Below are 27,458 nucleotides of genomic sequence, written 5' to 3'. Positions count from 1 at the left end.
TTTAGCCTCTATGATCGGTGACCGTGTTCAGGAGCGTTGCTGGAGCGAAAGGAAAAAGCGAGGAGGACGAAAGGAATACGCAGAAAAGAATTAACCTTTTACGAAGCTTTTTCTTCCGAACCTGCCAACAACTCGAGACTTGCCGCCTGTTTCATGTTCACGTGTCAAATGCTGTTTTCCTTCTCTTTATCGTCGAGTATGAACGGACGAAATTTCGTCGATTATGGCAATGAAAGATCCGGCGCAGACGGGCTGGTGAATTTTTTTAGATCCTGATAGAATCGAGATGGCTTCCAGTCGCTCATCTCTTAGCTTCCCACCAATCCTTTCGCCTGTCCGAATCGGTTGGTATGCGAAGAAGCTCATCTCTTAGCTTCTGGTATCGTTTCCTGGCTGGGGGATTCGTCAATACGCCTCGATTCGTTGTAGGTGCCGACCTCCGAGGCATTTGGCGAGGGTCGCGAACTTTATTTTGCCGATCGTGATGTCCGCTGCCTCGAATTGCGCCTCCAATGAGGCGAACCATGTTCGAGGACTGTGGCGAAGGCATGCTGATCGTTTGATTGGCTATGGTTTCGCTATCCGCAGCTGTGTTAGCATTTGCCATCGTCTTGGCTCGCTTCGCACCAATGTGAGTTGAACAAGACTAAGCATCCTGCACAGATCAAACTCATCTTCGTTTGAGACGACTTCGTTGGCAAATTCCAGACTGATAGGACTCAGCAATTCCTATTGGCAGAGCTGTTAAGCTCAGGCTGACGCCGAAGACGCGGACTAATTTGAGAGAAGAAAATCTTGCAGCCATTCGAGGCGTATCGTTCGATATAATACGTCCATGAAGCTGCATTGGCATCGACGCTTCAAGATGACCGAGACCAGTTAGCTGTCGCGACTTTTGGAGCAGCGTGCACCTAAAACGTGAGCTGAAACGTGTGGCGAAAAGTAAGCGACGACGAGTATACTCGTCGAACACGGAGTACGTGTGGCTGTTAGGAAATAAGATGAGAGCGCGACGAAACGACTGTGTTACTTTTTAATTGTATCAGTAACGCAAGATATCGCCAGTCGATGAAAAACAGCCAACTGGTTGAAAAAGGAAAATGGCACTGTACGTAGGACGCAGAGAGGTGAAACGAGCTTCGTCGAGGTGGATGAGGGGATTTCCCTTTAAAAGAAATAAGAAGAAACAGCATGTCTAGGGAGAATAACCACGGAGGAAAGCAAAGAACCAGCCGACTAAGCAGATGTGCGCGTGTAGCGCGGAGGATGCACGCGCCGTTCGCGCGTCGATCCCGGAGAGAAAATTCGAGGAGCGGCGGTCAAAAGAAACCGGGCACTGGAAACTGGCCGACTCACTGAAGCAGCACGCGAAATTGAAAAAAGGAAAAGAAAAAGAAGGAGAGGAGCGAGCAAAGATAGAGCGTGTTTTACGATGGGAGTGCCTTATGGCCGACGCGTTGCCGATTGCTCTCTCGGCGAAGTGTGTCGACCGCCTCTCTCGTTCGTTTCTGGCCCACCGATTCAACACACTGCGTGTGACTCACAGTGGCCGGCTAAGTGTGCCAACCGTCGTTCTCCGCCTCTGTCGCTCGTGCCACACCGCCGCGCCGCTCCTTTTCTTTATCCTCGTTTTGCCAGGCCGACCAATCGCGTCGTCCGCTCGGAGACCGGCGCGATTTTTTGAAAGAAAAAAGAACGAAACGGAAAGGAAGAAGAGAAAAAGAGACGAAGAAAAGGAAAGGAAGGAAGAGGGAGAGAGAGAGAGAGAGAGAAGGTGGTAGCGACACGGTTCGCTAAGCCACGAGCACAGACAGAGAGAAAGAGATCGGAGGTGTGGCTGTGCATCGGTAGGCAGATATGTGTCGACGATTAATGTCTTGCCTCGCGAGTTTCCGTTGCTTCTCTCGGTTTCCGCCACGATCTTTCAATGAAAGCGGCATTACGATGCGTTTTGACCATCTTACGCGCTCTCACGAGTGGACAGTGGACGTCTGACGTTGAGAAAAGCTACGATTCTTACGTAAAGAGGATATCTGCCGCTTTGGTCGATGTCGCGTGCATTCGGATAATTTCCATCGTCTTCCAAGCACACGGAACAACGTCAATTTATCAAATTTCCACGCACGAACGTTTTAGGTAGCGTACGGTTCGAACAGTGGACGACATTGAGTATCGCGAGGAATTTTGTTGCACAGAAAGAATATTTGTCGTTCTGGTTAACATTGGGTGGATTGATAAGCTCGGTTATGTTTGTCGTTTCGAAGGATTGCGAAAGAAAATCACTTTTCTTAGAATATTGCTCGGTGTCGGTTTATGAGATTAACATATTCAGGTAATCGATGGATCAAGAGGATTCGACCGGTGTTTTCTGGTATAAAAATCGTTGCATATTTAATAGGCAAGTAAAAGATTGGATTGCTACATCGCAAGAAGTGCTGCAACTGCCACCAATCTATTTCGATGCAGCGTTGCAGTCGATGAATTACCGAAGCTCGTACGCTTCTTTTCGCTTCCGGATGAACTGTAGCAGTACACGCTGCAATAAGTCTTCGCCTCCTATCTCCTAGCGCAATTCTTCTATTAAGCAGTAAATATATCTCGCGATATATTCGTCCTACGTTTAACGAATATCTTTAATATCAATATTAACGAAGAGAAAAATCGAGAGGCGAAGGACAGCACTGCTGATAGAAACAATCTTTTAAATATAATACGTTTGTATTCGTATGGCGTGTATATCTCTCTGTTCGCTATTTAAATTCTACGATTGTAGAAATAAGAATTAACTTTGCCATTCGCGTCATTCGTCGCTACAACGTTTCAACGTTCGCCACTCTCGCAAATTTAGAAGGAGAAAACAAGTGGCAAAGGAGCACGTTAAATTAGCTAGAACTATTTATTCGAACAATCACAGTCTGCCTGACGCTCGCGATCTCTTTAAAAGCTCGAACGAATTATTCCAGCAGTTCGATCGCCAAGTCGACTACGAACCTGTCAGCCCTGCAACACGAAATATCATGGCCAAGTAAACGACGAAATGAAACGTACCCATCTGCGTTTCAAGGCATAATAGATGTTGATAGATTAGAAACTAAAATCTAAGACCAAACTATCCATTGAACCGTATCACCGCGTCAAGCGCAATAGGAAAATCTCCGAAAATCTGCAACAATCGCACGAGAATTTTGCGTCGTACGAAGCTGCCGTAAAACACAGGCTCGTGATCTGTGCAAGTATTCGGAAAATCCGCACGCTCGGCAGATGGTTTTATATCGCGACTAGCCCGATTCCTATCAACGAATCTCAAAATTGCGGCGGTGGCTTGGTGCGAGCTGCGACCCAGCTCTGACCAGGCTAAGTTCCTCAAGAGTCAAGGTCGAACGAAGTTGTCGGCAGCGGCCCGGTGTTTCTGCGATCCCAGCTATGCCACGACGATTCCCCGATCGCCCTAGCCCTATCTGCCATTGAATTCCGGAGGTGCCGCGCTCGAATTTCCCGCGATTTTCCCATCCCGTTAGTCGGAGTACCGTAACGCGCGTCGATCAAACCGCCGGTCGCTCTTGCTCCGTTTCCAACGATCAACCGTTGCCGTGTGAATTGCGTGCGAGTATTTGACGAGATGGCGCGATCGAAGCTTCCATTCTTGCTTCTTCCAGGAAAGTTGAACCTCGGTTTCCGTTTCGATTTCTCCAAATTTCCACGAGCTTCGTCCGATACGCGAACGTAGTACCTTCCCGTGTCAGTGTCATATTAATTTTATTTCTCTACTTTCTATTATCAATAAGTTTAGGTTAATCGATGTATGTTCGAAATATATAAAAACTATTTTTAATAAAATAAATTTGTTTTACGATTCTTCTACGTGTGTATTCTTCTCGTGTATTTTGTCAAATGCGCTCGCTAAACTAAACTAAAATGTAAGAATTGTTGACGAGAGCTTAAGCGAGATAAACAACAAGAGCGATAATAATAATAATATCAGTAAGATATATCGAACAGATACGATTGTATCTGAATATAAATTCTTTTTTCGGCTGAGAAACGCGGAAGAACGAACAACTGAATGAATTTCTGCGCGAATATTTTAACCTTGGCTAGAGGTTCTCCCTTTCTCTCTTAGCCTCTTTCTACACAGTGACCTATTTAGGCATGGGCAAGGTCGTTTAGTCCCAACGCATTCACCGCGAGCGGAACCTACCTGCTGAATTATCATTCCAAGTTGCATAACTCACGTATTCCAACCGGTATACCGGCCAACAAAAAACTACCAGAATTACACATCGCACGGGGAAAAAATATCGTCGTGTACGCTTTCTATCGAAGTTGTGTATCGACGGTCATGTTAATTTCTACCGATCGATCTTTCCTTTCTTTTTACATAAACTAGCAACGCGTTAAACGTTGATCCGTTCGCTCGTGCTTGAAATTATGGAACATTGTATGGAATTAAAGTGGGAAAATTACAAATTTAAAAAAAACGAGTTCGAGCCAATGATCGATCGCGGTGGTAATTTTGAAAGGAGTAAAATTCTGTGTGCGATTAGAAGAGCAGATTGAAAGAGCGGAGGTTTTATAGTTCGAATTTAAATGGGAGGAAAATTTGAGATGGGCTGCTGCTCTAGTCGATTTACTTTTCTAATCAGACAGAAATTAAAATTTATATTATTCATGGCATTTTATCTCCTATTTAGTTTATTCATTTAACGCTCATTTTCCATAATAGCAGCAATCATTCTCGCGTTCAATGTAACAGCTTTGGAGTAATTAGCGATTAGATGTAATTTACAGATAGTCCTTCTTTCGATTTTCTCACAATTTTCAGCATAATCGGCGCGCTCATTTTCACCTCCAGACTGAAAATTCTATTTTTCTCTGTCGTTTAAATATTTATTTTAGAAGCAATATGAAGCCTAGCTATATGAAAAAAACGATTAATTTCGCTTCCTATATTCGGCCTATTGTGTCCACTATCACGCAATAAACGTCCAGCCTTCGAAAATTGTTTTATTTCCGACCGTTTTATGACATATTTAGTTCTTCTAGACCGATTATTTGAAAAACCGCTTATTGAAACGAGTTCCTCTCTCTCTCTCTCTCTCTCTCTCTCTCTCTCTCTCTCTCTCTGTTAAACACATAACTCGAATAATCTACTTTATCCGATTTCAAAATATGGTCAGCTTTTTTCTAAATACCGTTGCATTGCTGAAATGATTATGATCACTATACACGCGCTACTCAGCTAATTATTCTCTACTTATTTATTTATTTGGGTCGCATCAACTCACTTGGGTCATTAGCAATCACGTTACTTACGCGACAGTGAATGAAAAATATCGATATGTTCGAAAAGCTTCGATGTATTTGCACATCACTTCACGGTCCTAGTTTCGAACACGTTTTGTAGTCGTTCGTTAAAACAAATAAAATGTACGGCATAATTTCGTTCGATTGATCGCATAGTAACTTGAGAGATGTTACTTCAAAAAATGTACCTTCCAAGCGAAACTTCAGCTTGTTGATCAACTTACGTCTACGAGGCCTTTTCGCGAAATGTTTTCGGCGGGAAAATTTAAATCGTCGTTGGTACACGGATCGAAGAAATTGTTGTTCGTATGAAAAAAAAAGGGGGGGGGGAACTTAAAAGCATTTGGAATAGTAACTAATTATGGTGGAAATGATTCTACGTGTATTGTAGAAGCCACGTGCGTGTACGTGCTTGTGCTTTTAGCAAATGATCGCATAACGTTTTCAGAGTGTACAAATCTGCCTTTCATAACGAAAGGATTAATATTAGCCCGCTATATATATGTAATGACGTTGGTCGAAATTTAAATTTGCCGGACGAATACTATCCATTAAATTTTGTCTCGTTATCAATTCATCGTCTCATTGGCAATTATCAATCGAATTGAAAGAAGGAATTTGCCAAAAATTATGCACAAATATATGGTAATCTCGTTATCGGTCGCCATACATTGAAATATTCCTGTGATTTGTAAAAAAAAAGTGCTATGAAAGTTGCTGCAAAATAAATAAAATCAAACTTGCAATCGAATTGAGCAGCCACATTTTCAGTCACATTTTTTTAAAAATATACGATAGCATCGAGAAAGACTAAAGAATAGGCTTAGCGTTTAAAGTTAATCGATTAGAAAACTCTACAGGGTGTCGCTGAATAACGTGTACAAATAGGCGCGAAGTGACTTCATATGAAAAATATTTGAGGAGAATATGGAATGAGGTATTTTCATACGATGCTCCATTCTCGAGGAAATCGAGTTGGAAAATTTATCAAGTGTACTTGAACATGGCTATCAAATATCATTCATCCGCATTTTGCGTATTCTCGTTACAATCTGAAAAACTAAGACGGTGGAAAAGAGCGGAAAAACTTGGAAATGAAAAAGATGGAACAAACGATAAATTTGAAAAAGGAAGGAGGTGGCCAGGTTGAAATCTACGGCATTTCCTGCGGGTAGTGCCAAACCAAACCAGGGCGAGTCGTTCAGTGATGGGATCTGAAACTGTATCGAAAATTCTGAACGAAATTTCGAACAGGATCGGGAGCTTAAACTTCTTGAAAGCGTTCGTTTAATCTTGAGTCTTTAAATTATCTCGAGTTTCGTTCATCTTGCAAGTCTTGGTCATTTTGGAAGAAGCTTCGTCAGAACGACGATCGACGACTTCTTTGGGCCACGTTGTCTTTGCTTATGTTTCGATAATGTCTTTTATTCGCGTCTCGAGTCTTCCTCAAGTTGCAAGGTCAACTTGCAATTCTTGTTCGTGCTCTGTCGTCAGAACGACGATCGACGAATTCTTTGGTCCTCTTTATTTTCGTCTATGTTCCCAGAACATCTTTCATTTATCTTTCTCGAATCTGTGAGGTGTCTTGAGTCTTGTTCATCTTGGAATCTTGAAGTCTCGCAATTCTTGTTCGTGCTCTGTCGTCGAAGCGACGATCGACGACTTCTTTGGGCCACGTCGTCTTTGCTTATGTTTCGATAATGTCTTTTATTCGCGTCTCGAGTCTTCCTCAAGTTGCAAGGTCAACTTGCAATTCTTGTTCGTGCTCTGTCGTCAGAACGACGATCGACGAATTCTTTGGTCCTCTTTATTTTCGTCTATGTTCCCAGAACATCTTTCATTTATCTTTCTCGAATCTGTGAGGTGTCTTGAGTCTTGTTCATCTTGGAATCTTGAAGTCTCGCAATTCTTGTTCGTGCTCTGTCGTCAGAACGACGATCGACGAATTCTTTGGTTGCTCCTCGTTATCATTAACGTTTCGATAACGTCTCTTATTTATATCCGGAGTCTATGAGTCTTGTTCGCCTTAAAAATCTCGAGCGTTCCCAAGTCCTGGAAGCGTTGCTCGTGCTCTGTCGTCAGAACGACGATCGACGAATTCTTTGGTGCTTCTCGTTATCATTAACGTTTCGATAACGTCTCTTATTTATGTCCTGAGTCTATGAGTCTTGTTCGCCTTAAAAATCTTGAGCGTTCCCAAGTCCTGGAAGCGTTGCTCGTGCTCTGTCGTCGAAACGACGATCGACGAGACTTGCTTGGGCCGTGTCGTCTTTGTTTGCGTTTCCACGGTGTCTGTTGTTTATGTCTTGAACCTTTAAACTGTCTTGAGTCTCGCCATCCTGGAATTCTTGAACGTCTCGGACGTCTTGATCGTTGTGGAAGCCTTGATCGTGCTCTATCGTCGGAATGACGACCGACGAATTCCTCGGGCTACTTCGCTTTTGTTTATGTTTCGATAAGATAAGCCGCTCCGAGCCTGCGCTACGACCTAAACATCATTTCCACTACCAAACTCTCGAGCCAAGAATATCGAATATCCCGCCGCTTCAGCACTGCCAACACGATCAACACTCGTCAACGATAGAATCGATTCTAGAAACGTTTTGCGACTGGTACAGAAGCTTATGCGTTGCAACTGATCATACAACTGACACGACGATCGATATAAAACATCGACTACAACCGTAGCAATATGAACTTTCGAGTTATTGTCGCAACTGTTTCAACTGTAAAAGACTCGAGAAGACTATGAAGATTCGAGACTGACCGACGCTTTCGAGAGTTTTAAGATTCGAATCAGGTCGGAAGTGGTTCGAATTGGTCGCCGTATAAACAGATTCGAAGCGATTGCGAGTGTTTCACGATCCTCGCTTTTCCACGGCCACCGACTTCCTCGTTGATCTTCGTCAGGGCTCCATGAATATTTTCACAGCCACGATCGCGATTCTTCTTCCCGTATTCCCCGGGCGTTCTCGCGTGTCAGGAGGTTTTCCAGTCTCTTAGCATTGGCGTCATGTAATCCTGCAGCCTTGGTCGGCCTCAAGGACCGTCACGAGTCTCCTCGCCGAGCGTGCACGCACGACGAAGCCGAGCCAAGGACAGCTGGCGCGGCCGAAATCTCGAAACCGTGCCACCGGTACTTGTCCCGTCTCGTCCAACTCGATGCAACCGACTGTTCTCTCGCCTCTGTCTCCTCAGCAACGTGGTCAAATGGACCCACGGACGCTCGCACAGGTAGAAAGTAGGTTTTGAAAGCAGTTGGCGTCGGTGAAGGGGAACGGCTACTGCTTTTGGTAATTTCGTTTTGGAATTTTGACAATTGTGCAGCAAGTGGACGACGCTTGTTAAACAGTTGCACAAGCTGTCGATGAATCCAACAGATTTACGTACAGCCATAGAAGCGTGTACGGTTGCTGCTGTAGTTGTAGATACGTTTGTCGTTCAATTAGTCAATTCACTTGGACATACGCGATGCAAGATGGAAGATGGCGTGTGCAAGGGCTAAAGTACGAAATAAAATAACAGGACGAATGAGAAGCTGTGACATGTGCAAGAAGATTATTAATTGCACAAGGTGTTTCCTTACAAGTTGACGATATTTAGAGGTGGAATTCATGGAACTTGAAGAAAGATAAGGAAAGTTCGTATCAACGTTATCATATTGTTCGATCGTATTGCTCGAGTTCGTCGAAACCCTTGTTCAAATTCAACAGTTTCGCTAGGTGCCACAAATAAAAATCCAACGACTGCATGCGTTCAGATGCAAGGAAATCGTTCTGACAACATTTTATAGAAAAGTGATCAGGTACGTAACCAAATGATGCCATGAACAAGATCAAACAGCAAACATGTTGACGGAAATTTGTCTAATTCTTTTCACCTGCTGAATCCATTTCCTTAAATATTGCCAGCTCGTTATGAAGTAGCCTGTATCTATATATTTGTACATAATATATCCGTAAATACGTGGATAGTACATGCTGTGAAAATGTGGTTCTACCGAAGAACAACTGGAAGAGACTTGCTCGTAGAAAGAAAGATTCTAATCCAATTTGCCTTGTCGCAACTGGACGAGGAATTTTCTGCCGATGATTCTCACGTATATGTAAAATAAAATAAATACGAATTATCAAAGAATCATTTATTACGAAACTCCTTGTATCTTTAAATACACGCACGGTATATGCTGTGAAAATGTGGTTCTATTGTAGAACAACTGGAAGAGACTTGCTCGTAGAAAGAAAGATTGTAATGCAATTTGCCTTGTCGCAACTGAATGAGGAATTTTCTATCGATGATTCTTGCGTATATGTAAAATAGAATAAATACGAATTATCAAAGAATCATTTATTACGAAACTCCTTATATCTTTAAATACACGTACAGTCTATGCTGTGAAAATGTGGTTCTATTGTAGAACAACTGGAAGAGACTTGCTCGTAGAAAGAAAGATTGTAATGCAATTTTCCTTGTCGCAACTGAACGAGGAATTTTCTGCCGATGATTCTCACGTATATGTAAAATAAAATAAATACGAATTATCAAAGAATCATTTGTTACGAAATTCCTTGTATCTTTAAATACACGTACGGTATATGCTGCGAAAATGTGGTTCTACCGTAGAACAACTGGAAGAGAGTTGTTCGTAGAAAGTGAAAGCCTAATTAACTTCGCTTTATCTCGAGGAAACGAGGAATTTGTATCGATGATCGTCGTGTATATGTATATATAAATATGAATCGTTAAAAAAGCTGCGTTAAAGAGAATATAAAAGAGAAAATAATTGCCAATAAATACGGACAATTACCGCCAGTGTATTTTTGTTCAGAGAAGCTTACGAATCTTATGAATGGAACGAAAATAACATTGAATTCGCAATATTTACGTGTCAATCGAAAAATTCCAAAAGCGGTAACGGTTGTTCAACTATGATGTGGCAATGCGTCTTTTCATTAGGCAGCTGACAGCTGTCGGTGTAGTGCTATGGCTTCCTGTGTACGTATTATATCGCTAGCTGAAGATCGTACGGTTGTGTGATATTTTGATTACGGTAAACCTGCAATCACTATCAATGGCGGATGGAAAAATTGTTGAAGTGGCAGTGGAGAATGAAAACGGCCATCAATAACTTTCAGGGAAAAAATCAATTTGACAAAGGATTATGTTTGTCATACTGTACAGAGGGTTTTAAAATTCTACAGGACGTATCTATGCGCTTCGATAGCTAGTTTTTATAGTTATTTGAAAAATACTTTATATACGGAGAGTGGCAGTGTCAAAGTCATCTGCGAGATTAAATCGTTCATTACTTCGCTTTGTATCTTTGTTCTGCTGCTACTCTCAGCAAATTCTAAGGTGCAAAGTTTTTACGATTTTTGTTCGAATGTATTGCAAAATTCGAAATCTACGTACGAAAAGATCTAATTTATTTTTTAATAAATTCTTAAGGAATTAAAAATCTTCTGGCCGTATTCGTAGTTGGCAATTTCTACGCTCCTCCAGGATCAAACGTCCTTTGGAAAGAATAAAAATCTAACGTTTTATGCAACGAGCTTCTGTTACCAAGATAACGAAATAAATTATAAAATTTATATTAAAATACCATGCTCGCAATTTCTCAGCTTATCATTTTCAACCAGCAAATTGTTGAAAGCGATTGTTAAACGAAATAAGGTTTCTACAGAAATAAGGTTAACTTCGTTTATACTTCTTCTACGCTACTTTCTTACGTCTTCCCGTTATCTCATAAAAGGACATAATTTTCTGTCACCAGCGACCAGGCACAGCTCATGAAAAGACGTAATTTTTACGTGAATTATACCTCTAAAATATCACGTTCCAAGGCAAAACAACGAAACAATTGCGTGCAAGCGATCGAAGGCATTTTTACGCAGGGTAAAATCAAAGGCGAATTACAAATAGATAAAATTAACTATAAATATAAATTAATTAAAACGCAAGCCTGCATTTTCTTACATAAAAAGCTAAGGTAATTTTAGCACATAAATAACCGAATAGAAAGAAAGCAACAAGAGACGTAAAGCGTTCAATTTCACGTTACACGTATAACCGCGATAGCAGATATTCCAACATACAATAAAGAATACGTAACATATCTATATTGCTTCTCTTACCATTTAAAATGTCCCGTTCCCATATCCATATCACACGCGATACTCGATACAGTATACCAAAACATGGTAACGTACATCTAAAATAACTAAATACATACTATATATAACCTGCTACAAAGACCTATTTTGTATTATCCCTACACCCTGTCTCCATTCTTATTAATTAAATCCCAGTCCGCATCCTAATTCTACCTCGATTGCGATTAATAATTCGTACGAGTGAAAAAAGCGCGTTCGTTTCGCGGAGCAGAAATCGCAGCGACAGGCCGCGCGCAAGTGGACGCGCGATGAATCGCGCGATTTCCACGAGTTTCCCGCGCAAAGCTTGCACGGCTGGGAACTCGTTTGATTAGTGGCCGGCGTAGCGCGGTCAGTAGAACGATTCCGCCGGTGGTCAGCCCTACCTCGAGCACGCTGCGAGCTAATCGAACGTCTATATAGATGCGCAGTTCTACCGTTCCACCTCCTTGTGATATATGGGTGGTTCGGTTCGCGTGTCCAGTAGGATTAAAAAATATGAAAAAAGGAAAAAAAGAGGAAAGAATATAGGCGAACAAAAAGAGACAACACGATTCTCCTTGCAGCCTGACAGTTATAGATTTGTGTGTACGGTTTCAGCCGGCTGCTTTCGCGCAAATACTACCCACTTTTACTACACGATTTTGTCGTGCGCTTTTGAAATTATTGCAACATTTTAGGGGACACTCGAGATAGGATGTTTTCCAGTGTTTAGGAAATTGTTTCAGGGGCTTGGATTCTTGTTTTATTGAATTTTTCTACAACAATTTCTTAGAGAGCTTTCAATCGTAAGGAACTTGAATAGCATGTTCCTGCTTAATGTTTGTGTACTTACAAATTATTTGCTGTACAAAAAGGCGATTCTAATGGCTGCTATATATAGTATATCTAGTACCTAAATCCAATATCTACTATTTAATACTATACAAATTTATTCTACTACCTACTACTATAGTAATTTAATTAGTATGCTAATCGAGGGACATGAAGATTACACACAGGTTTTCAGAAGTAAAATCATACAATTTTTAACGCATCGATCGACGCAGTTCGTTACTTGCCAAGTTTTATAGAAAACGTGTGGGATTATCATACGAACGAACGAATAAATAAATTTGCCAATTTCTAGTGACTTAATGTACAAAATCACCAGGTAATCCGAGAGATCACACGTCTATTAAGCGTTATTATTTTCCGTATTCTTTGTAATTTCAAGCGTTCGAAATCTCGCACAAAGTTTTTCAACATTTTTCTGAGTTTCAGGCCACAGGATGATGACTGTAAGGATAAATATGCTGAGAATTCGTTTCGTCTGCAGCTGTTGGGCGATCAGTGATGGAGTATCAATGAACACGATGGATCTGTATTGTCGGCAACGCGCAATCTGTTCAGCCTATCGATACTGCGCGGTCTGATAATTAAATAACGGAGCTGACGCTATGCCAGACAAATTAATGTCCCTAGTCAACGTGGCGAGCATTGTGCTGTTGATTTTGGACCCCTTTCCGGCGCAAATATCGCTTTAATCTCTTCAATCGCTGTGTACAGACGACTTATCCCGTGTTTTTTTTTTTTTTTTTTTCTCCATACTGTTTCATCGGATGTGGACCGGTTAAGTAAACACAAAATATTTCTTAGCAAGACACAGTATAGCTGCTTTGTAAAAAACTTCGCTTTAATTCTCACAACGAAATAAAAACGTATTCTCTATAGGATCATCTTTCGTTGAATTATTACACAGAACAGAAATACCACGTTTTAAAGGTTTAAGATTCCCGTGCGTTTTAAAGGACGCAGGAAATGGAAAAGGAAGAGAGCTAATAATTTTAATAAGTAAATTGACGATTGAGAAGAATTAAATATATTCTTGAATTTTCATTTCACATATAATCTGCTCGTTAAGTCAACTAAGTTTACTATGGCGTCATTTTCTCAGCTTTTGATATCTTCTCGTGTTAAACTTAAAGTACACGATATCTTCCCATTCTTTTCTTATCATGTTAAAGCCTGTCCCGTAATATGCTACAAGCTTGATTATTCTGTGCAAAGTTCAAGGTTGAGTTTTAAGACGTTGAAGCTCAGCTGACCTAGATACCCTAACTTTATCCTATATAGCAATGTGTACTCTCTTTCAGAAACTCAACACTCGCGTACTATAAAACGTGCAAAAAAAACCTTGTACACTTAATTAACACACTTTCAAGTAGGAATATTAATAAATTCAGATAATTTCGAGTAGAATAATTTTAAAGATAGCCAAAGAGTTCCACATTCCTGTAACTGGCAATGATACAAACTCAGTGATAAACACTTGGAAATCTGCCGCCTTCAACATTAAAACAAACGAGTAAAAGCGAAAGTAATTAGAAGAATCTTTCCCATTCGCTAATTGCAAGCTGAAAAAGAAGAGTGCGATGGTTTCCAATCAGCTTGCGATTCCTAGAGCAAAGTTCGGTAATCGGTTTTGATAAGCACGTAGCCGAGGGGAAAAGCATAATTACGCCGGCAAAACCAGCTTCGGAAGCAACTTGGGGACAAAAATGTTGCATTCGATCGGGCATAACGCGCCGGTTAAGGGGTTAACGTGCCGGTAATTGATAAGTAGCCAAGTACGCGTTTGATGGCGCGACGTAAAGAAGCAAGGTAGCTATCGCTTATGATATTAACAGGTCCCTTTTGCTTTCCACTTGATCGAAGGCAGCTCGATAAATTACGAGACGCCCGCTCGTTGATTGGCCGCGTTGATTGCACCGCGATTATATCAGAGGGAAAAGTCGCGTTTCCGTAAGAAACATCGTGATCGAGGACAATTATCCGAGCTGATCGGCGGAACGGTCGCGTGGATTGCTCGCTACCGTGTTGCCAACCAGCGAAACACGGCTATTTCGCTGGCGCGAATGTTCCGCGTGCGTGAACACGCGTGAACCAAGACAGACGTGCCGTGCGCGGATAAAACTTACGATTTACATGAATTAACATAAAGACTTGATTAATGCGCCGATGATTTTAGCGCTGTTGTAGTTGTATCCGAAGAACAGTGAAAAAGTTGCGACATTTTTGCTGGTTCGTCGATTTTCATACAACTTGTTGACCGAAAGCCTGCACTCTACTACGGTTTTTGTGAAAAACCGGTAATACCTGTAATATGTACGTACGATTATACCTACAGCCTGTGCTGTAATAATCTGCAACCATAAATATCGGAAACCGTAAAGCTAACTCGATGACGTTTAGTGTGTTTGGCACCTCGTGTTAAAATCAAATGCATGGAGGATTTTGAGATTGGTTGGAGGTACAGACAACTATTCAGAGGAATTTTTTAATTATTTTCCTATGAGACGTTTTATGAAAAGTACACACGGCGCAATTGATGAGATTCGAATATGAATTGATACTTTTATCGAGAGTTTGGCAACTTGTTGGACGTATTTCGAAGTCGTTCGCGTTTATGCATATGGAAAACGCTTAAACGACAAAAATATTTTTCACGTAGATTCGCAAAATGAATTGCTCGACACGTCCCATCGGAAAATGGTGTTCCTTCGCAATTACCATAAAATAGCAATTACTACAGCAAAAGCTATAAAACGCAACTTTCCTCGAACCTTTCCCAAACTGCCACAAACTGAAACCCTGGGTCCTTAAACCCTGGGTCCTTAAACCCTGAACCCTTAAACCCTGGGCCTTCAATCCCTGACATCGTAAAACCATTACGAATCTTCGTGTCCCTGTACCTGAAACAGAACGCAAAAAAAAAAAAAGAAAGAAGGAAATAACCAAACTGACCAAGACCTATTCACAGTCATAAAAAACACCCATAGAAGCACCTAAATCCACAGAGCTGCTATAACCGTACCTAACCTCCACCTGCGCCGTATCGCGTGTCTCGAGCGGTGTGTAATCCGCGCGAGCGCAGCCACACAGCGAGCGGTCCACGTGATCGGAACGAACCGCGTTGAGAAAGCAAATGAAAAAGCGGGGGGGAAAAAAATTGGGGAAAATGCCCAGAAGATACAGAACGATGGGAAGGAAAGGGAAAAACACGGCCGCTGGGAGAGCGCCGGAACACAGGCTACGATTAATCCGTTCTCCCTTGGCTGGGTCGCGTCGCATGTTTTCAGGTGCATATGAAGCTCCGCGGAAGAGAGCTTGTGCACCGCGAGAATGCCTGAACGAGAAACGTGCACCGGCACGCTGCAACTGCAGTGCGGGACTGCGGCGTTGCATCTGGCGAGGTGGCGTCGGAGGCTTTGCCAGCCGCAGAGGCCTGAAAGCTGTGTGCGAGCGGGAGACGCTTTTCAACGGCGAAGGAGAGACAGAGGAACGCGCGTATCGCGTACATGGAACGCGGGTGGAGGGACGAAGAGGGAGAGAAAAGTTCGGAGGAAGAAGACAGACGTGGAGAGACGGATAAAGAGAGAGAGAAAGGAGAGCCACGTGGTTGCCGGTTCACGTCAACGTCGTCACACGCAGAGGAAAGAGAAACACCCCCCCATTCGTCTCCCTTCGCCTCCTTTCTTCCCCTTTTTATTCCCGCTCCAACCTTCTCGTTTCGCCATCTCGCTCGTACCAGTCGGACTCCTCGTTAGACCGTCTCCATTTAACTAGCGTACAGGGGCACACGCCCTCTCTGTCTCGCTCCCAACGATTTCTCTCCTCGTCTCACGGTCGTTTTTCTTCCTTTCGCTGATGTAATTGTCCGGCTACTCGTCTCTGTCCCACCACCATCGTCCACCGGTTCTCCCTTCGCTTTTTTCACTGTGTGGCTCTCTATCTGTCTTTGGTCATCTCGCTTTCTCTCTTACGGATTTCTCGTCTCTCTATCTATCAGTATTTGACGATGTTCCTGTCCCTCTCTTCCTTTCTCTGTCCTTTTTTCCAACGTGTCGCCGTTTCTCTCGCGTAACGCGCGATCTGGCCCGAAACAAAACTTTTTGACGTTTTTCGCGCACCCACCCTAGGAATATGGACATACGTCAACTACGTGTGTGGGGAATGCGCCAAGTCCGTAACGGGGGCACGGGATTGGTCCGACGGCTGGCCAATCCGGTTTCGTGCCGGCTTCGAGCGGGGACGAGGGTGAGGGGGATGCTGCGTGGAAAGCGGCCGACTGGAGGGGAGGAAATCCAGCGGGATGAGGGAAAAGCAGGGAGAGTGCGACGGAGGCGCAGGGCCGTAGGATGCCGGGGGGGCTCGCGATCGAAGAAAAAACGGCCGACCTCGGATGGATCCGGAAGTTGATTAGGACGGACCGTCGATACCGGAGGATGTATTTTTATCTCGACTGAAACGTAAATGGCGTGAAAGTTATTGAGCGCCCGACGAAATCGTCGTCTTCCGACGTGCAGTTTCGTTAACAACCACTGCCAACCAGTCGAGAATACTCGACGGAGAATTTCTCGTTCGTTTTTCGACCTATGATAAATAACGGTTATTTTCGCTTGATAAAATTCATCCATCGGCGATGAACGCTTTTTACTATATCGGGTACGAAAAAAAAAAAAAAAAAAAAGGAAATTCAACTTCTAAACGTACGTACGCCAAGTAACGGTAAATTAGTTTTAGAGAAAATTGTTGCACGTGAAAAAGAGTTTAGTTCGGTCGTAACGAAGCTTGACGTACGGCACTGGCTGGAAGGAAACACGATGGACGCGGGGTCCCGGGGGATCGTGAACAAGCGAACAAAGGATGCTTTGAAGGGAGAAGAGGAAGACTCGAGGAGAGAGCCTCGCCTCGTTCCCTTTCCCTGATGGCTGGCAGAGAGGGATCTCCGCTCATCTGTTCTTGCCCTGCGGTAGGTAGGTTAGGTGGATACATTTGGCTCTCTTTTCGTCTCTCTCTTTCTCACACGCCTGTGCGCTCCCCTGCCGGTCCATTCCTCGTGGTGGTGCACTCGGTGCTTCTAACGTATCCTACGAAAACCAACCCCCACAGGAACCACGAAGCAAAAGTATCCACGCGTTCTCGTTAGCTCTCCGGTATACGATATTCCCCTCGATTCTCATAAACGTTCCTGTTTTCAATCGGTTCGACACGAGCTTTTTTTACGTCGAAAATCGCCGGCTTGTCAAAAAATATGTCACAATCTTTTCTCATACGGCGCTGTATCTTTTGGATCAATTTCGCAAAAGGTAAACGTTATCGTGATTCTCGCGATGTATATCGCGTACACGATAGTCGTTTCAAGTAGCCAAGTAATCGTTCTGAAACGAAGGAAGTAAAAAAAAAAGAAAAAAAAAAGCTTCGAGCATACGTCATATCCGATGTCACGCTACATTACACTCTGCTTTCATCGCGTGCGTATCTTGCGCGCTAGGGCTGAACGTAATGACTATTCCGTTTCTTCGGCACGTTTCCGAGTTATTTTTCAGCATCTCGGAAATTGCTTTTTTTCCCTGGTGCTGAACAGTCGAACGACGACCTTTCAAGGGAAATCAGAGGTGAAGGGTGATCGTTGCGTACGAGTCGGCTGTTACATCACGGTTAGGAAAAAAACCCTAGGAAAGGTACTAGACGCGCTGGGCGACGCTGTATCGTGGCGCGAAAAAAATTCCTAGCCGGCGTATAATACAATAATCCACAGACGCGATGGCACAGCATCGTTCTCGAGGAGTCCAGGCAACACCGCCATCGCCGTCTCTATAATATTCTCGGAGAGATATTTCAGAGAGAGGGACTTCGGCGAAGCCTGTCTAACGACGCTGGAAGACCAGAGAAAGAGAGAAATATAGGTGCGCGGGCGCGCGCACACAGCCAGGCTGCGCGTTGTTCGCGTCGAATATGCAGCAAGAAAGAGAAGGAGGCAAAGAAGAAGAGAACGATCTCGATCCTCGTCCAACCAGTTCTTTCATTTCCCGTCTCTATCTATCTCGTTCCATCCACCTTGTCTATATCTCTGTCGCACCACCGCCCACTCGTTTATTCGCCCTCCTTCTCCTCCCTCTTCATTTCGCCTCTGTCATTTCTCTCTGTTCTTCCTCGCTCGCTAGGTCTCCGCCATACATCTATCTTCGTTCCACAGCTATTTCGTAGCCGTTCTCTCTCTGTCCTCGTCGCTCGCTTCGTCTCATTCCCACCGTTGTTCGTGCTTCGAATGCCTTCCTCTCTCCTGGTTCTGTCCTTCTCTCGCTCGTATATCAAGCATCGCTTCGTCCTCGTTTCCCAGTCCCATTCCCTCGACTCTCGCACCAACACACTCGCTCGATCCGTCCATTACTCGCTTTTCTCGCTCTCCGTCGCCCCCTTCGCGTCTCCTGCCACAGCCGGCCGTAATACTTCTCATCCCTCTCGCTTACTCTGTTATTTCTCTCCGACCTCCGTGTACGGCAGATACGCGCGCGCGGCAATAGCTGGTTTCAGGAGACAGAAAAACAGGCGGACAGAGAGGGAGGTAGAAGCGGGTAGGTGGGACGGGGAACGTTCGAGCGTAGAAAGAGGGAAAAGCAGGAGTGCGATACTCTGCGACGCGAGTCTAAGATAGGAAGAACGAACGCAGGCAGGGGGAAAAAGAGACAGAGGGAAAAGGGAGTGGAGGACGCAAAATCGTGTCCGAGCATTAACGCGGCCCTCTCTCTTCCACTTACCTGCTTGCTAGCTAGCTTGGTCGTTCTCAGCGGTGCCGGGTTCCTCCGTTCTTCTACACGCTGCTACCTCGTGCACCACGGTGCGGCTGCTGCTGCTGCGGGAAGGGATTTTAATTTCGCTGGATAAGTATTTATCTCGAAACGCGTGGAGATTCCGTAATGGACAAGGTGTATTTTCGGCGCGATGTAAATCAACGGACTTACCGGGAACTATACGTGCGCGCGCACCTATATTCCCATAAATCTATTTAAATATATGGCCGTGTGCGGCGCTCGTGCGCTATACGCTCTCGTCGTATAGAGCGCGGTAGAGCGTCGCTATGTACATAGAGGAACACGCAGCTGGCTAACGTGTGTCCGTGGATACACGTGGGAGCTTCTTCTCGCTTTGACAGAAGGGAGAAGCGTGTCTAAATTGGGAGTGGAAGGTGGGGCATGCTTCGGAGAGAGAAGATACACGACGCGGCACGGGGGAAGTTGGACGGAAGAAGAGACGGGGAATTATACCTTCTACTTCGTTCTTCTTTCGCCGTCGTTCCTATAGGAGGCGCTTCTAACGCGCGACTACACCCACGCTTGAAATCCCGTCCCTCGTGTGCGTCGAGGACGAACGAAGCTGGAAGGACGCAGAGAATACGCTCTGCGCTCTACCGCTGTTAGGACCCGTCGAGAGAAACGCCGGCACGATGAAAAAGTGGACAAGAGAGGGAGGGGCGACATTTTCGCGGAGTAGAACGGCGGTAGATAGGTAGAGGGGTGTATAAAGGGACGCGCGAAATGGCGGGATGTGGAGGGGGACTACGAATGTCTGTCGAAAGGCCGCGCCGGCAAAAGACACCGGGAATCAAAGAGAACCGGCTGGAAAAACTGCACGGAGAGAAAACTGGCGCGAGAGAGGGAGCCGAGAGGGGTCGGGCGAGGCGGACGGAAGATTAAACCGAGAGAAACGGGAACGTAGAACCGGAAGGACGGATGGCGCGGCGGGCAAAAAAGTTTGGCCGAAGGAGAGTAGGCAAAGGGAGAGGAAAAAAGGAGCGCGTCCGAGAGGGAACATGTAAAATTCAGCAAAGTGGCGGAGCATCGAGATAAACGAAAGGTCGGAAGACGAGGAGAAGAGGGAAGGGAACGAGGTGGACGGGATTAGGGGAACAATGGAATCCGGGGAACAGGAGGAGAAAGAAAGAAGGGAAGAAAAACAGAAGAATCTTGCAAAGGGAATACAATACGAACAGGGTACTACCGTACGTAGGCTACAGGATAAAAAGGAACGATGAAAAATTCGCCGTGGAACGAGCGATCCCTGATGAAAGAAACGGGGGCAAAGAGGAAAAGAGGAAAAGAAAAAAGAAAAGGGGGTAGGGGCAGCGGTGGCGAACAGGCCCTTGCCTGTTACGGTTCGCAACGGGGAGCCAACGATCGGAATAAGATCGAGAGGATTGATGATTCCAATGGACGTGTTCGAAGGACCTTGCGTAGGTCGTGCTGGCTTCGTCCTTTAGCACCTACCATGCGACTGGCTGAGCACCAACTATCGATCGAACCAACGATATATACGAGACACGCTCGAACCACCGTGTACACACGTACTTACACACACGCTCACGCACGACCACGTTCCTGACCCGTAGGGGTCCGTGTGTGGCCGCGTGTATGCATGTACGTGCCTCGTGTCCTACGTGTGTACGTACACGTCGGGGTTATATATACATGTATATATATAGATCGATCGATTGCTGGCCATGGATCGATACGTGCGCGCGCAACCCACCCTCGTTTGCTCGCTCGCTCGCTCGAGGCTCTACGGTAAGGGTTGCTGCTGCCTAAGGTGTTCCAAGGGATGGGAGGGGATCGGCGGCGCCTATTGGATTTCCACGGACTTTTTTTATCCTTCTTTTCCGTTCCCCCTTTTCCCCGTGTCTCTTCTTTTTGAAAAACTGTAGATCGACCAAAGACTCGGTCTCGCCCCGATGATACCGTAGAATTCTATGAATAAGTTGGCAACCTCCAGGATTATTTTCGAAAGGAAATCGCGCCACAAACACGTGCGTGGAAACGAAGCTTTTGCAACTCGATACTGTAAATTTACAGTACCGTCGGTGTGTTTGGAGAAATCGTAGGCTGACAACGGCGAAGAAGAAATAACGGTGAAAATTTGCCGGATTAGAAATTATTTCACCAAAAATCTATACGGAGTTTCCGCGTATCGTAACACGTACAACCACCCCGGTGTTCCTTTCGGAAAAACTTTTGTCCCCAACGTAGCGCACGTGCGCTTCGGCTTCGATCAAATCACGTTCCCCTGCGATCAACCGGGTCTCCTCATTTTGGATCAAGAGGAGAAGGTGAGCAGGATACGCTTTACGACGAGACGCATGAAGCGGTCGTGAACGAGCGTTAAAATATTCAGTCAACCGGCCCAGTTGGTCCTGCGCAAGTAGAGAAATCGCATTTCGGAAAACGACCCCTCACGTATACTCCCGTTCGTGCCAGCGTGTGCGTGAAAGTTTTTCGTAATCGGCCCATCGACGAGGCGTGGAAAGTGTCGACGATCTAAGCACGCCGGCCGACATAATTAAAACTTCCAGAAAACATAATAACTACACAATTAAAGCGCGTCCCTCTGACTCTACTCTCTCTTGTCAGGAACAAGAGGAACTGTGGGGTGGGAAGAACGGAGAGAAAGCGGGTTTGAAAAGCGACGAGGACACGCCGATGCTGGAAAGAGAAAAACCGAGAAAGATAGAGGGGAGTGGGTTTCATGGTGAGGGTGGAAACCGAGAAAAAGAGACAGAGAGCGAGAGAGAAGAGGCGAAGCGGAAGGGAGACGGACGAAAAGAGAAGATTCCAAGCCGAGGGAGTGGATGGTGGTCTACGGCGAGAGGAAGGGGGTAAAATGATGTAAAAATAACAAATTGAAACTGCTGGCCAGGAGGGTTGGATAACGCGAGGAGCAACGAGGACGAGGTTCGCCGATATTCCCCGAGCTAGACGAGAACGACCGATCTATATAGTTACCGGCGAACAGAGACGGAGTGGCAGGATGAACGAGACAGCGAGCAGCAGAGAAGGGTGGGCCAAAGGGGTGGCACAAGTAGATTTCAGTCTGGTGGGGGTGCTGCCAGAGAGCTCCCCTCTTCGGCGGAAAATAGGGGAGGGTTGTCGTACGTGTTAACGCGACTACTATATATATATATACATATATACACATATATCTAGAGATATATACATATATGTAAGTACCTATATACACACATAGCATATACGTACGTGTACATACGTACATACGGTATGTACCGTCATATACAATGCACGTACGTGTATATACGTAGATGTACCAATGATAGTCCACACCCATACGGATTCCTATATACGCGTACCCCTTTCCCTCCAGCTTCACCCTCCCTCTCTATCCTGTCTCTCTCCGAAATCAGCCATCCTCGTCACATCCACGCAGTTTCACGGCGTGAGTGTATGTGACGCGAGGGGCAATGCTCCATCGTGCAACGTGGAAATTTAGTTCCCTTCGTGTACACACACGTACGGAGGAAGCGCGAGGGTGTGGGAGTAGCAGCCTGCGGCTGTGTGTGGTGCTTTACGACTCGATCGTAGCGTTAATGGCACCGCTGTCTGAGTGTGTAGGTAGCGGTGCACACGGGAAATGTGCTCGTGCCCGTCAGAGAACGCTTTCGACGTATACCATCCACCGTACTAGGCCAGCCAACTATATTTCGCGCGACCGAGCAGATTTCACTAATACGAGGAGCACGGCCCGCGTGGAATACGTACGCGCGCCTCATGCAGCAACCCGTCCCTCGCGATACTACACGTGGCGATCGACGAGGAGGGTTGCGTTGCGAACCAACCCCCGCCCATCCTCCGTTTCGCACACTTTCTTTTTGTCGTCTCTGTTACGTTCGTTTAATTCACGCTTTTCCTGGTCACGCCGTCACTGTCGTCGAATCGAGCGTGAACCAGAGAACGCGTGCAAATGGCTCGATCAGGCAGACATTGTGCTGCTTCGAATTGATTCCGCGAAAGGATTCACCGGAGTAACTTCGCTGGAAAGAGGACGACACCGTTTCAGGCACACCGTATTTCAGTACGTTTTTCTGCAAATCATCGGGAATCTTGTTATTTTGACGGTTTTGTCGCGTCGCTGCTATCTAGGCGGTCGATATAGTGACGTGGATTTTCTAGAATTTTACTTTCTCTCCGAAGGAAAAGTAGATTTTTCTTAATTTCAGACAGGACGGATAACGGGGCGGGTTTCCAGCAGAAACTTAAAAACAGGAGAATCGTTGGAAATAATTATAGTGCTAAGACTTTAATATATATTTGTTATGTAACATATAATATATATCTGTTATATAATGTAAACGATTAGCCAGTGATATAATCCCATTTTGAAATTCTGATATAAGTCTGTTCTTATTCTGTGTGCATTGTAAAGTGACTCAAGAATGATAAAATATGCATACATGCTCCATCATCAGCACCACTTATTCTTATAACTTCTCCAAACAAACTTCCATAAAACTGAATATTCTTAATCAAAACAAGAGAACCATCTTACCCCTGGCCTGCCAGCAAACTGTATTACCTTGCACAGTTCCATGTCACGTAGTGAAACGATCCTCTTGTCAATCCCCGCATTACAGCAAATCCACGAATATATAAATTCCATCTCATCGTCGTTTGATTTCCTCCTCTCGAAGGGTGGGATTCCGCGAGCCACCGAGAGGAATACGGGGGAAGCTCGTCATCGCAACTGCTGAAAGAAAGTAAAACACAAAGTACAAAATATTCGATTCGATGGAACTACCGACGAAACATGATGCAGTCGGAAGAAACTCACTGATTGAGATCTATATATATATAGATTTATATATCATCATATTGTTTATTGACAGGCCATAGACCAATTATACGCATGAAAATCAAAGAAACGTAACTTGAAAACTATGGAAGCCTCCACCATGAAAAATGTGAAACCTTCACCTACACAGCGAGGTTACGCAAGGTACGTTCCAACCTTATTCCAGGAAAAAGGGTCGAGGCGGTCAGCGTAACAATTGGCATAATTAAGGGAATACGTAGGGAACAACGGGTGAAAAGAGCTGTATTTTGAACGTACACTGTTGACACGAAGAATATTATTTCTGCTTGTGTTCTTGAAAGGTTTATAAAAATGGATGATTAAGAAAAGTAATGTCAAGTATCTTTATTCTATTTGCAAACAGCTTATTAGGAGCACTAAGAACACATAATTGCAGTTATCAATGGCCAATAGACATACCAAGTTAGAGAAAGCTGGAAATCTTAGGAATTTCTGTTGAAATGCCTCAATAGGAGAGATTTTACTTTTTCTATGCCGAGCTCCATACTTCTGACATGAGATCTAATCTAACTATTAAGGCTAGCGAATTCAACTGAGCATTTGAGGTACCCGGATAACCTCGGAAGTTAGGCTACTAGATTATGTAGCACAAAGTGTAGATTGGTAATCGATTAAACGATACAAATTTAGTACACTTTAATACGCTTGTATTAATTAATATTTAATTTAATACGCTTTGACCTAATCAATTAGTGCGTAAAGATAATGCAACAGATATCATCTGAGCATTTGAGGTACCCGGATAACTTCGGAAGTTAGGCTACTAGATTATGTAGCACAAAGTATAGATTGATAATCGATTAAATGATACAAATTTAGTACACATTAATACGCTTGTATTAATTAATATTTAATTTAATATACTTGGACCTAATTAATTAATGCGTAGAGATATAGTAATACACTTCAAGCGATCATCTGAGATACCTGGATAACCTCGGAAGTGAGGCTATCGTATTATGAAGTGTAAAGTGTAGATTGGTAATCGATTAAATGATACAAATTTTGTACACTTTAATACGCTTCATATTAATTAATATTTAATTTAATACGCTTTGATCTAATCAATTAGTGCGTACAGATAATGAGACAAATCTCAACTAAGCATTTGAGGTACCCGGATAACTTGGGAAGTTAGGCTACTAGATCATGTAGCACAAAGTATAGATTGATAATCGATTAAATGATACAAATTTAGTACGCTTTAATACGCTTGTATTAATTAATATTTAATTTAATATACTTGGGCCTAATTAATTAATGCGTAGAGATATAGTAATACACTTCAAGCGATCATCTGAGATACCTGGATAACCTCGGAAGTGAGGCTATCGTATTATGAAGTGTAAAGTGTAGATTGGTAATGGATTAAATGATACAAATTTTGTACACTTTAATACGCTTCATATTAATTAATATTTAATTTAATACGCTTTGATCTAATCAATTAGTGCGTACAGATAATGAGATAAATCTCAACTAAGCATTTGAGGTACCCGGATAACTTGGGAAGTTAGGCTACTAGATCATGTAGCACAAAGTATAGATTGATAATCGATTAAATGATACAAATTTAGTACGCTTTAATACGCTTGTATTAATTAATATTTAATTTAATATACTTGGGCCTAATTAATTAATGCGTAGAGATATAGTAATACACTTCAAGCGATCATCTGAGATACCTGGATAACCTCGGAAGTGAGGCTATCGTATTATGAAGTGTAAAGTGTAGATTGGTAATGGATTAAATGATACAAATTTTGTACACTTTAATACGCTTCATATTAATTAATATTTAATTTAATACGCTTTGATCTAATCAATTAGTGCGTACAGATAATGAGATAAATCTCAACTAAGCATTTGAGGTACCCGGATAACTTGGGAAGTTAGGCTACTAGATCATGTAGCACAAAGTGTAGATTGGTAGCCGGTTAAATGATACAAATTTAGTACACTTTAATAGGCTTGATACTAATCAATGTTTCATTTAATACGCTAAGACCTAATTAATTAGTATGTGAATGTCGGACGAGTGATTACAACTGATCATCTGAGACGTCCATAGTATCCGTGCGACAACTGAGTGTACAAAAGTTGCTGGAGCATCTCACGAGACATCCGAATATCCACGACAGTTTTGATACTTTTTGATTCCAGCTTAGGCTACTGTTGCTATGTGATAGAAAGCACACACGTTGCTGGTGGTCGATTACGAACCAGTACAAAATTTAATATACTTGGACCTAATCAATTAATGCGCAGAGGTAGAGGCAGATTTCAAACGATCATCTGAGATACCTGGATAACCTCGGAAGTGAGGCTATCGTATTATGAAGTGTAAAGTGTAGATTGGTAATCGACTAAATGATACAAATTTAGTACACTTTAATACGCTTCATATTAATTAATATTTAATTTAACACGCTTTGATCTAATCAATTAGTGTGTAAAGACAGAAGTATGAATTTCAACTATTCATCTGAGATACTCAAGTACTATAGTACCCGTGAGACATCCAGGTATGCAAAAATTAGAGATTAGGTTACTACGTACACTACGTAATACAAAGCATAGGTTGTTTGTAGTGAGTTTTAAATGCGAAGAAGAATCCGCTGTCAGCCCGATCATCGTACTTGTGCATATGTAAAGGCTGAAAATAAAGAAATCTCGTCTCGAACGAATGAACACACACAATGCAACCGGTCTCACCTTAAAGTGGCGAGAATGTCCGATCAGCAGCTTCTTCTTTGTCAGTTCCAGCGAGTTTGCATGTCGCATCGAGGTTCTCATGTAACTGTCTCATGTATCTCGCGAAATAGCCGGCTACGCGGGTAATTTTTCTGCACGTGGTTGAAATCACCGCCGCTGCTTTTGCCAACGACCATCCACCACGCCAGACTCGATCGACTTTGACCGAAAACTGCTTTAATCGACACACAGTTTAACCAATTGCTTGCAGCGAGCTTCGACCATTCCATTCGCGTTGGCTGTTGCTTGTTCCGCGTTTTCGCCCATACGTTAACGCGAATGGATCGGCAAATGTAAGGGGACTGTCGTGTGCGATTGTGTTAATCGCGGAAGATGCGCCTTCTACGACTATGACTATAAAATCTCTTCGTGTTCGAAGAAGTAGGCGAACAGTTGGTCGCAACGCTGTTGAGTGAGAAGACAGGACAAAAAGTAGGTGGACTGGATGAAAATAGTTCGATGTTTTCTAGTTAACAGAGATGAGGAAAATAATTAAAACCTAGTGCAAGGTACGTATTTTCTTTTGTCATCGAGCAACGAAGATTCACGCAGTTTCGATTCCCAATTTGCCAGCTGCTATATTTCTCGACTGGCGGACTGGCGCCGTTACGGTCGAGTTGGAAGCTAAAATGAAAAAAACGAAGGCGAAAAATCCGAAATTCGAAGATATTTACTCGAGGAAGCGCATTAGCCTTTCTCGAGTGGAAAATACGGGGAAATATTCAGAAACGGAAATCAGACTGGAAAATAGCGGCGACGTGTGCGCCG

The 27,458-nt window shown here is 43.7% G+C and overlaps 1 long non-coding RNA gene across 1 annotated transcript in view; it reads right to left on the bottom strand.

Annotated features, from left to right (window-relative positions):
* Window positions 1–23,356: 23,356 nt before the first annotated feature.
* Window positions 23,357–27,458, bottom strand: part of LOC139996411 (uncharacterized) — a 283,455-nt gene continuing 279,353 nt past the window's right edge. The window contains exon 2 of the long non-coding RNA XR_011802231.1: window positions 23,357–23,810. This is a non-coding gene — a long non-coding RNA (uncharacterized lncRNA). The remainder of the gene's footprint in view (window positions 23,811–27,458) is intronic.

Source organism: Bombus fervidus, chromosome 18 (assembly GCF_041682495.2).
Source record: "Bombus fervidus isolate BK054 chromosome 18, iyBomFerv1, whole genome shotgun sequence".
Classification (NCBI taxonomy): Eukaryota; Metazoa; Arthropoda; class Insecta; order Hymenoptera; family Apidae; genus Bombus; species Bombus fervidus.
The sequence above is the reverse complement of the archived record's forward strand: the minus strand, read 5'-3'. Positions and strand labels throughout refer to the sequence as shown.